Here is an 8,803-nt window from a genome sequence, read left to right on the forward strand (position 1 = left end):
TTAGATCTAATTGATCTAAGACTATAAGTTTTTTTTTTTATCTCTGAATTTATTTTTGTACATATTTGTGTATTTAAAAATTAGATTTTATACATAAAAATCATTAAAATATTTGGTTTAGAAATTATTAAAATTTAAAAATATATATTTATGCATGAAATGTAATTTAAAAATGTTAGATTAAGCATGATGTCATTTTTGCATAATTATAAAATTTGAAAGGAAGATGATTTCCTTATTTTAGTGTTGCATGATCTTTAAAGTATACATGTTTATTCTTGCATAATTTTTGAATAAAATTATTCTCTTATTTCTACAAATGAGATGTGGAAAGCTTGGTTTGATATTATTATGAAAACTAGTATGATGATGTATGAGAAATTGATTACTATAAAATTATGAGAAAAACTTTCTAGTTGACTATGATTCGAGTCTAGCCAATAGAATTAATCGTTAGCCACACGTCAGAAATACATTTCTTTTGAATCTAACCAATTGGAGATGATGACTGACAGAGCTAGTTCTTTCAGACCTAATCAGTTGGAGCTAATATCTGGCACACGCTGATGTATCTCATGTATATATTTAGAACTAGTCTCTTTACCTTGTCATGGGACTAATCGTAGCCGTGTAAATTAGAGCTAGTTCCTTTCGGATCTAGCCAATTAGATCTGATTGCTGGCACACGATGATGCATTACGTATTTATTATTTAAGGGTTAGTCTCTCTCCAGTCTTTTATGGGATTGATCGTGGCTGTAGTCATCAAAGATCGAGAGAAAATTTTTGGATATTTATTAATTTATATAGCATATTTTAAAAAAAATTATTTTATTATATATTATTATTATATTTTAAAAATTAGTTATGCTTGATTTCTCAGAGATATTGGTAACTTACTAAGCCAATAAAACTCACTCTCTTTCTATTTTTTTTCAGATCCAAAAGATCCTATGAGACTGGGGACCGGTCAGTGAGGAGCATAGGATTCAGGAGACTATTTGCTTAAGTATATTTAAATGGTTACATTTCAAAAATTATTTTGAATTTCGTTGGATCTTTGATTTATTTGTTATTAGTCATAGAGACTTTACTTTTCTATTAAATCAATATATTAGAGAATTTGTTTTTACCATTGCTTGAGTTGAATTAAGATCTTTATATTTTGGTAAAAGATAGACTTTATATGTTCTTTAAGGTCTTGCCTTAAGAAATATGCGATATTACGTGCCCGATCCGAATGCTGGATCCGTAGCGTGACAGAGCCGGTCCACAAAAATGTTCATAGAAAAGTCTCAAACAAATTGTTTTGTCCAGCTACTTTGCTTTTGTGCATAAAACTTAGATTACTTTAAGACCAAGCAGGTTACCTCCCCACAACAGAATGGTCTCATCTTAAATAAAAAACAGGTTATGCCATGTCTTCTTGACCTGGAGAGATGGAGAGAGAGAATCTCTAACATTTCCTTGTCAATATCCAATATCATCGCATTCAACATATTATGTAACCTTTATTTTGTAAAGCTTATGATCTGATTATTCCTCCAAAATTTGAATCACATATCAATATTGTTTTAGATATGATGGGCTTCCCATCTTCTATTTTCAAACCTATATTCTCTCCTTGACATGAACGGTTGAGGATAGGGGTGCCAAGTAGTAGACTAAGGTCTTATCTAAGTGTTATATGTAAGAATATCTAAATCCACGAATCTTTCAACATGTTTTTGGCACATTGATTATATATATTAAATATGTAAAATACATTAAATAGATCAAGTCAAGCCTGAACAAAGCTGAGCCACCTTAATTGGTTTCAAGTTCATGTTGCCTTGGAGGAAAAAGGGAAAAGCTTGATCCAGGGTAATGCTTATGAGCATAAAATAGCCAAGATCACAAGAAAGTTGAAGCTCACTCTGTCTCACACTTGTGTTTGTCACTCCCATGGTATTCATATAGACATTTCAACCAAAAAAAGGAAAAAGCACCGAGATGGTGATCAACAATTCAACTAGCATATCATTAAGCTGCATCCAATGAGCTAGCCCTTACTATACTACACATGATCTTGCATTATCTTTCCAAACTGCTAATGTTTCATTAATAGACCTTAACTTCCTTAGTGAACATACTGTCCACCAAGCTCTCTCTCTCTCTCTCTCTCTCTCTCTCTCTCTCACTCACTCACTCACTCACTCACAGACACACACACACACACGCACGCACACACACACGCACACAAACTGCAACTCCAACCAAGTGACAAGGCATAGCAGCTACACATCTTCAGCATTCCTAGCCAATCCCTTCCAATTAATAGATTCCTTGTCAGGCCTCAGGAGACTACTACTTTATTTTCAATCATGTTATTACTATTACGCTATTAATACTTTATATAGTTTCATGGCTTTATGGATCACTATGAGTGAAAACAGAACAATTTAACCCCTCACATATTTCCCCTTTGGCTGTGGAAGTCGATAGAACTTTAACTTAATTTCTACAAAGATCTCATGCTGTTTTGCCTTTTCACATATATTTTTCGGGTGAAAGATCTGTCTAAGAACACAATAACAGCTTTCTTACTACCTCTGTAGTAATCATTGTTCTATTCTGTGCCTAAAGTTGTTCTTCCTTTCCTCATTCATAACATAGTAGCATTCTTGCTTCAAGCCTCCTCTGCTTGTTGACCCTTGCAATAAAGTCCTCAACTCTCCTGTTCAATTCATCCAAGCCCTTCTTTCCCTCTTCATCCAACTCCTCATACCCTCCCTCTACCTCCTCCCATCCTCCACCACCTTTTTCTCTTCTCCTTCTTCAGTGAAAGCCTTCTTGAATGCACTTCCTTTCTTGCTTTCTCCCGTAGATAGTCTCCAACGGTTTGTGTTTCTATTCATGTACTCTTCATAGATATCAGGTGACAAGGAAGACTTTGAAAGCTTTGATTCACTGACGAGGAAGACGACAATGAGATTGCACACAATGAAGAGACACTTGGGTCCAAACACAGTGGCATGCAAGTTGGGAAGGAATGCAAAGTAGAAGAGCTTGAGAGAGGAGAAGATGGTGGGATGCCAAAGGGGGCTTGAGAGTAATAAACCAAGAAGTAGAATTGCTACGAAGTATTGGATGGGACTTGGCAGGAATTGCCGCTGCCTCCTCCTATACCTCTTCATGGCCTGAAGCCTCTCCATCTTCGTAGTGTCCATTTTGTCAAGAGAAGCTTTGGGACCGGTATCAGAGAGTAGTTTTGGGGTAGAAGGAATTACTGGGCCACACTGATCAAGGGCCAAGGAGGACTGTGGAGAGATAAAGAGTGTTTGCAGGAGTAGGAGAAGATTATTGGAAGGATTCTCATTCGACAGAACATAGAGCAATGCAGGAGGAGGTTTAAATAGGAGGGAAAGGAGATCTCTTGAGGTGGGATGAATCACATGCTGCCTTTTCCTCTTGTAATGAGATTTTTATTTGGTGGTGTGGGGTATCTTTTCAGAAAGATAGAGTGGAGGCGACTGAAGGCTTCTTTTGCTTTCTTGTTCCCACTCTATGTTGTCTGATGGTATTGGTTTTTCTAATAGAAATATGGAGCAAGTACCCCAAAGATGGCTATAAATTTGATCTGCTGACCACTCAGATCACAATTTGCCATTGTACAAGACTCTAGGTCTGACATCTGTCTTGATTATTCTAGTCTTATTAATGTTCTTAGTGCATAATATTTTTCTTGAGCTTTCACTAGGGAAGTTTTTTCACATGTTCACTTCAAAGAAAATAACAAAAAATTGTGTAACATAGAATGAAGAAAATTTTGAATTGTTTGTGTTTATTGTGTTGCAATGTTGTAGCAGATTCTTGATAATTCGTTCATAATAATTATGGTGTTTCTGATATAAAATAGAGGAGGATACCTCGGTTACTTCTTGGTTCTTAAATTGTGCCATGAAATCTCAGAAACTTCTAAAGGATTCTTCTAGAAGATGATATAAATTTTTTTTTTTTTGGTGAAAACTACGATATAATTTCACATACCACATTAGTTGTTTCTAAATTGGCATAACCTAGGATAAAAATAAATATCTTATTTCTGGAACTAAATATTACAATTCTGGAAGGCATTAGCAGTTCCTCTGAAAACCAAGAGCATCATTTTTTGTATTTGATTACTAGAAGCCTGTGAAAAAAATCTCAACTTTGAGGAGAGAAGCTCATCTTTCCTTTAACCGGCACAAAAGTAGGGAAGGATGAAGGAGCTTTCATAGACTTTAAGTCCATGCTTTTGACATCGAGTTGCATAGCTTTTGCATTATTGGAGCAGCGGTTGGCATGCATATTGATTAGAGAGTGCAGGGATAAGTTTCAATCACATTTTAGTAAGCTTCAGTGACCTTGTAATTAATTCAATACAATATTTTCATTTTAATATCTGAAAGTGGTTCAGAGTGAACTTTAGAATGCCAGAAATGTTTTCTGAGGGATAGGATGCCAACAATGTAACTAGTTTTGAAATATTTTTTCTCCCAACCTTAACAGTTAAAATTTTCACATTGATCTCTAAAGCAAGAGACAGACAAAAGGAAATGGAGGTGGAATGTTCTGTACTTTTCAAAAGATACTTGATGTCGATCAGGATTCTTTGAATTTTCAAATTAAACACATTCATACGCTATGTAATGTAGAATCACAAGTCTTTTTCTCAAGAATCATTGAGTATTTGCATTTTTATCTTTTGAAGTGGTTTTCCCTTTCATTGGCCGTGGAACTCTTTCCCCTGCAAATTTGTCCCATCCTGAAGGAAGCATCAATTACTAATTTCCAAATTTAAGCTCTGTTCATGCAGTTAGAACTGTAACCATGGTAACACCAATTTCTTTCTAAATGACATCAAAACACAAAGTAAACAATCAACTGTCTCATAAGTGGTAACCATTGGACAGATCCAAAACCTAAAACTTAAGGACCAAGGAAACATGTGGTTGAATAGGTCCGACCCAAAGATCTTACTTGCTCCCCCACCTTTCAAAAGAGTCCAAGATGATGGACCCTGACATTTCTCAAGAGATTGAGGAGACCAAGTCATATTAGACAACCTCAAGGTGAGCCCAACCCCACTTAGCCATCCAACTTGGCTTACCATGATTCAAGTTGCACACTATGCTCATAGTAGACTCATGCTTAACTCCCCTATCAGAATATAGTATGAAGCAACAAATGGATCTCCTCCGAGTCCTACAAGCAAAGGGGAGCCCTCCTAGTTGTTCGAGTGGAGGAACTTTATTAGGTGGTGGAAGGTTCAGAACTTTAGTTGTGTAGTGGTAGAGTACGAGTTGTAAAGGCAGTTAGAAGTGAGAAAAGCATGCGAGTAATGGTCAGGGAGCCCTCTGAGTCCTCACCTTGTCACACCTCATGTTCCTCGCTAACCCCAAATATTCCTTCCTATCACTTTAATCCACTCTTTAGCTGCTACCTTTTGCCTAAGTTGGGCTATGCTTTTGGGGAGAAAGCCTTCCAAGATTCCCTCCAGAATATTCTATAGATCCCCCAGACTTTCCACTTTTTTTTTTTTTGTGCAAAATGATTAACTGGATATTAAGATTCTAAAGGTTCTAAGATGCCCTCAAGAGAGGCATGTCCTTTGAACTGTGGAATAACCAGCCATGCAACAGGGGCCACCGTCATCTGATACCATGGGTATCCTTCAATCACCAAGAAAGGCAAAAAAAATGGGCAAACATATAAGGTCTCAAACTAAAACCAACTACAATCGACATTCTTCGAGTGAGTAGAGGAAGGATATGGGAAAGGATGGTGGATCTTTTTTTTTTTTTTTTTTTGAGGTAAAATGAAGGAAGTAAGATGCTCCCTTCGTTGGTGCATTGGAAAAATATATACAAGATGGTGACAGGAATGGAGTTTTATAATAGCAAACATAGTGAGGAGGGGGAGGGCCCCACAGCCCTCGGTTCCATGTCAAAAAGGCTCAAGGGTATTAGAGATAAAAGCTGTTCCTAAGAGGGGCTACGTGAGGCGTTAATTAAAAATGGATTTATATGGCTATCCCACCAGCAGTAGTGGGAAGTTGATGGCTCCTTTCAACCCTTCAGAAACTTCCTCTCGAACACGGAATCATTTTCCAACTTATAAGAAGAGAGTAGGGGATGCTTCTCGAACCGAGCAAGACTCGTACCTTCTGCAATGCCACTTTTCGCCATCCAGTCTTTGAATAGGAATACCACTGCTTTTCCCACTTCTAAAAACGATCGAGCCTCAAATCTAAACACTCTTATATTGCATTCTGTTTAGACACACCAATAGCAGACGACTACTAAAGGCGCGTTTGGTTATATTTTTTGATTTTTAATTTTTAATTTTAAAAAAAATATTTTTTATTTTTTTAATTTATATTATTAAGTAAAAATAAAAAAATAAAAAATATGTTTGATAACTACGTTGTTATAAAGCAAAAAGTAATATTTGAAAATGATAGACGAAGAACTCGATGGAAGAGAAGAGTTCGAAAAAAGAGGAAAAAGGGTTCAGAGAGGTGAAGAGCTCGACGAAGGAGAAAGATTCGGACTTTTTATTTTTTAGTTTGGCATTTTAGATGTGGAGAAATAAAAAAAATAGAAAAATAAATTTTAAAAAGTACAAATTTTTTGCTTTGCATGTAAAGTAATTATTTTAATTTTTATTTTATGATGTTACTAAATATTATTTTTTAATTTTTATTTTTTAAAAATAAAAATAAAAAAATATTATTTTAATAACTAACCAAAAGCACCCTAAGCGGTCCCATACTTCCTTCTTGTTCTGGTCAGAGTCTCCTGACCTTTAGCAACCCCATAGATCTTGGTAGCTAGGAGGAAGCCGATCTCTTTTGGACCCGTTTGACAACAGATCCCAGAGTTGGATTGCAGTGCATGAATAGGTGGTCCGTTGATTCTTTGTGGTTGCTACACAAAGGGAAAAAAGGGGCCTGTGGACCGCGTGGGCGTTTCCCACGTGTTTCTCGCGGTCCACGACACTATTCCGTGGACCGGAGCACGATCCGACGGCATGGGTGGCTCCCAGTCTTGATCCGACGGTCTGGGATGTGATTTGGGTTGATTAAGGAGTCCTAATCATGATCTAAGTCGTGATTAAGGTTATAAAAGGCCCTGTACACAAAGAACAGGGAGTGTGGTTCGTTTTTTCGCATCGTACGGAGCCGTACGAATCCGATTGAAGAGAAAGAGGCGAGAGCGCTGAGAGAGAAGGAGCAGGAGGCTCCTGGACAGCAGTCGCCAGGCACTTCAGGGGTTCAGGGGGGTCTCCAAGAGAGAGAGAGCTTTTGTGAGGGGAACTTCAGGTGAGAGAGAATTGGGTGTACAAGGGTTGAGAGTGAGGTCTCCTCTTATAAAATTTCTTTTTCATAGTGAAGTTTGCATGCCCCGTGGAGGCGAGCCCTTTTGTGGCTGATCCACGTATTTTGATTATTTTTCGTTTTGTTTTGTTTCTTCTTTCTTCTTGCTGCATCGCGTGGTACTGAAAGGATCTTGGGAGGTGGTGTCCTGGCCAGACATCCACCCAACAAGTGGTATCAGAGTAAGGCGGTACAAGAACGCAGATTGCAGTGGTGGTGAGCAAGACTGAAGATGGAGAAAACAGGAACAATCAAGATGGAGATCAACAAGTTCTATGGTAAGAGCAATTTCTCCTTGTGGCAGGCAAGGGTGAAGGACGTGCTCATCCAACAGGGGTTGATCGATGCTCTCTTGTGCGATGAGAAGCCGACCACCATGAAGGTGCGGGATTGGAAACGACTACAGATACAGGCGGTAAGTACCATCCGCATGTACCTGGCGGATGAGGTGGTGATCCATGTGCTGAGCGAGACTTCCCCGACGGTGCTGTGGTCGAAGCTCGAGGAGTTGTACATGGCGAAGTCTCTCACCAACACACTTTTCCTCTGGAGGCAGTTTTACCAACTGCGGATGACTGAAGGACAGAGCGTGCAGGAGCATTTGAGCCACTTCCAGAAGATCCTCACCGACCTTCTCAGCGTTGGCGAGAACGTTGAGGAGAAGACCAGGGCACTGGTTTTGCTGGCGTCGCTTCCTTCTTCGTACGAGTCCTTGGTGACTGCTCTTCTAGTGGGGAAGGGCACTATCAAGATGGACGAGGTCACTGCGGCGATACTCCAGAATGAGGTTCTCAGGAAGAAGAACCCAGCTTCGAGCTCAGGTGGCGATAGCTCAGCTTTGGTGGCTTCTGGAGGTGCAGGAGGCGGTAGACGGAGCGACAGGAGATCGCAATGAGGGCGGTCTAAGTCCAGGAGGGACTTGAGCAAAATCAGGTGTTACCGGTGTGAGAGTTGGGGCATCTAGCCAGAGATTGCCCTCAACTGAAAAATCGGACGGTGGCAGCTGTAGCGACGGCCGGCAGCGATTCAGATGGAGATGTCCTGGAGATATCTGACGAGGTATCTACTTCTTCCCAGCAGTGGATATTAGATTCTGCATGCCCCTATCATGTGTGTTGCAGAGAGGAGCAGTTTGACTCCATGGAGAACAGTGAGGGTACTGTATATCTGCCGGATGGATCGAGGTGTGCGATCAGAGGCATTGGGACGGTCAGCTGGAGGACACATGACGGTGCAGTGAGGAGATTGGGGGAGGTCCGATACATATCCGATTTCAGGCGGAATCTTATCTCACTTAGCAGACTAGATTCGAGAGGCTATAGGATAGTAGCTGGTGGAGGAATCCTGAGGGTGCTACGCGGCGATAGGATTGTGCTGGAGGGGAAGAAGGGGAGCAGAGGATATT

At 39.5% G+C, this 8,803-nt stretch overlaps 1 non-coding gene across 1 annotated transcript; it reads right to left on the reverse strand.

Moving 5' to 3' along the window:
* Positions 1 to 2,108: 2,108 nt before the first annotated feature.
* Positions 2,109 to 3,345, reverse strand: LOC105049719 (uncharacterized). Its single transcript, XR_012133844.1, has one exon. It is a non-coding gene; the product is annotated as an uncharacterized protein (transcript).
* Positions 3,346 to 8,803: the final 5,458 nt, after the last annotated feature.

This window comes from Elaeis guineensis, chromosome 8 (genome assembly GCF_000442705.2).
Source record: "Elaeis guineensis isolate ETL-2024a chromosome 8, EG11, whole genome shotgun sequence".
In the NCBI taxonomy this organism is placed as follows: Eukaryota; Viridiplantae; Streptophyta; class Magnoliopsida; order Arecales; family Arecaceae; genus Elaeis; species Elaeis guineensis.